Raw genomic sequence first — 3,126 nt, forward strand, 5'->3', positions numbered from 1 at the left:
TAAAAGGTGACTCCTTAGTCATATGACTTTGGAGAACTAAATCAATCTTCTTGAGTCCAGATAAATTCATCTGAAAAGGGATAAGATTTTGCCAGGGACCATATAATTTATCTTGTGGATTTAAAAATATCAGCTGTACTAATTTATGAAAACAAAAGTGATATAGCTAAAGGAAATCAAGAATAATATTTTTCCTGAGGCTTAAGATCTGATCAAAGATAGATTATAGAGTGCATCGAATGCTAACCTGGGTAATTTTAAAAAATTATTTATTTTTTATTAACATATAATGTATTATTAGCCCCAGGGGTACAGGTCTGTGAATCACCACGTTTACACACTTCACAGCACTCACCATAGCACATACCTTCCCCAATGTCCATAATCCAACCACCCTCTCCCTACCCCCTTCCCCCAGCAACCCCCAGTTTGTTCTGTGAGATTAAGAGTCTCTTATTAACCTAGGTAATTTATACCTTTTATATGTATCACTGGTTACCAAACAGTTTTAACATCCCTTCATCATTAAAAAAGTTTAATACAACCCCACTATGTGAATATTTATTCATTTATGAATTATACAAACATAGAATACATTCAGTCTTATATACACACTTCTCTAGGGTCTAGACACACAGAGAATACTCTCCAGATCATTTTATAATCTTGATTCTTAAGATTTTCAAGGAAAATATGAGTAAGGAAAACTATAGACCAATCTTCATCAAGACTATAAATGACAAAAATTTAAAAAGAATGTTAATGAACTGAATCCAGAATTACATTTTAAAGGATAGTAAAGTTAAAGGAAACCTAGATATGTAAGTTTTTTTTTAAACAGAAAAATCAAGTAATAATCAAGTAATGGAATTACCATATTAAAAAATTAAAAGAGGAATAGTTGAAAATAGAGATACCCTATGATCCAGCAATTGCTTTACTGGGTATTTACCCTAAAGATACAACTGTAGTGATCTCGGGCACGTGTACCCCAGTGTTCATAGCAGCAATGTCCACAACAGCCAAACTATAGAAAGAGCCCCAGATGTCCATCAACAGATGAATGGATAAAGATGTGGTATATATATATGTGTGTGTGTGTGTGTGTGTGTGTGTGTATAGGAATATCATGCAGCCATCAAAAAACCCTCAAATCTTGCTATTTGGAATGATGTGGATAGAACTAGAGGGTATTATGACAAGTGAAATAAGTCAATCAGAGAAAGATAATTATCATATGCTTTCACTGACATGAGGAATTTGAGAAACAAGACAGAGGATGATAGGGAAGGGAGGAAAACATGAAACAAGCCAAAACCAGAGATGGAGACAAACCATAAGAGACTTAATCTCAGGAAACAAAACTGAAGGTTGCTGGAGTGGAGGAGGTTGGGAGGGATGGGGTGGCAGGTGATGGCCACTGGGGCGCGCATGTGCTATGGTGAGCCCTGGGAACTGTGTAAGACTGATGAATCAAAGAATCGTACCCCTCGGGGCGCCTGGGTGGCTCAGCGGGTTAAGCCGCTGCCTTAGGCTCAGGTCATGAACTCGGAGTCCTGGGATAGAGCCCCGCATAGGGCTCTCTGCTCAGCAGGGAGCCTGCTTCCCCCTCTCTCTCTGCCTGCCTCTCTGCCTGCTTGTGATCTCTCTCAATAAATCTCTCTCAAATAAATAAATAAAATCTTAAAAAAAAAAAATCGTACCCCTGAAACAAATATTACATTATGTTAATAAAAAATACCCCCAAAAACCCCCAAAGTCTAAAAGAGGGAAAACTGTACCTGCAGGTCAATAGATGTAGAAAAATCATTTGATAAAATTCAACAACCCACTGATGATTTAAAAAAAAAAAAAAACTGGCTCTCTCTCCAGCCACCCAAGATGCCTGAAGGAAAGAAGACCAAGGGGAAGAAGGTGGCCCTGGCCCCTGTTGTCATCAAGAAGCAGGAGACTAAGAAGGTGACCAGTCCCTGTTTGAGAAAAGGCCCAAGAATTCTGGCATCATACAAGATATCCAGCCCAAAGGAGACCTTGCCAGCTTTGTCAAATGGCTCTTCTGCCTCTGGCTGCAGTGGCAAAGGACTATTCTCTATAAGCATCTAAAAGTGCCTCCCCTAATTCTCCAGTTCACCTAGGCTTTGGACTGCCAAAAAACTCCTCAAATGCTTAAGCTGGACTGCAAACACAGCAAGAGAAGCAGAGATTGTTGGCCCTAGCTGAGAAGAAACCTGCTGGGAAAGAGGATGTACCCACTAAGATGCTGCCTATCCTCTGAGCTGGAGCTTTTTCTGTCACCACCTTGGTGGAAAACAAAAAGGCTCAGCTGGTAGTGATTGCACATGATGTGGATCCCATTGAGCTGGGTGGTGTCTTCCTGCCTGTTCTGTGTCACAAGATGAAGGTTCCCTACTGTATTATCGGGGGAAAGACCAGGCTGAGAGGTATCCTTCACAGGAAGACCTGCACCACTGTTGCTTTCACACACGTTAACTCAGAAGACAAAGGAACTCTGGCTAAGCTGGAGGAATGTACTGGGACCAATTACAATGACGGATATGATGAGACCTGCCATTCCTGGGGAGGCAACATCTTGGGTCCAAAGTTGGTAGCTCACATTGCCAAACTGGAAAAGGCAAAGGCTAAAGAACTAGCCACTAAATTGGGCTAAGTGTATGCTGTTGAATATTCTGTACATAAAAGTAATAAAAATTCTCTTTCCAAAAATTTTTAAAAATCTAAACATTTTTTTTTTTTTTAGCAAACTAGGAGTGGAAGAGAAAATTATTTTCTTCTTATAGTATCAACAAAATTTCTCAAGGTAAACCACATAGTAAATGGTATTTTCTTTGTGATTAGGAACAAGTCCAGTGTGTGTACCATATGCTTACTCTTAACAGTAATAAAGTGCAGGTTTTGGTTACTGCTCTATGGCAAGAAAAACCTATAAAATATGGTTAATTAAAAGGAAGACATAAAATTATTATTCTCGAGAGATAAATTATTTATTTAAAACTTCAGTAGTAGGATTATAGTAGTTTGGAGGGACTAGATTATTCTGTGATAATAAAAAGCCACAAAATTTCAGAAGCTTAAAAAACAAGAACTTCTATTTTATTCACACTACAT

The 3,126-nt window shown here is 38.6% G+C and overlaps 1 pseudogene; it reads left to right on the forward strand.

The window, feature by feature from the left end:
- Nucleotides 1-1,875: 1,875 nt before the first annotated feature.
- On the forward strand, nt 1,876-2,668 carry LOC132023938 (large ribosomal subunit protein eL8-like; annotated as a pseudogene).
- The last annotated feature ends 458 nt before the right edge of the window (nt 2,669-3,126 follow it).

The sequence above is a fragment of the Mustela nigripes genome, chromosome 8, assembly GCF_022355385.1.
Source record: "Mustela nigripes isolate SB6536 chromosome 8, MUSNIG.SB6536, whole genome shotgun sequence".
Taxonomy (NCBI): domain Eukaryota; kingdom Metazoa; phylum Chordata; class Mammalia; order Carnivora; family Mustelidae; genus Mustela; species Mustela nigripes.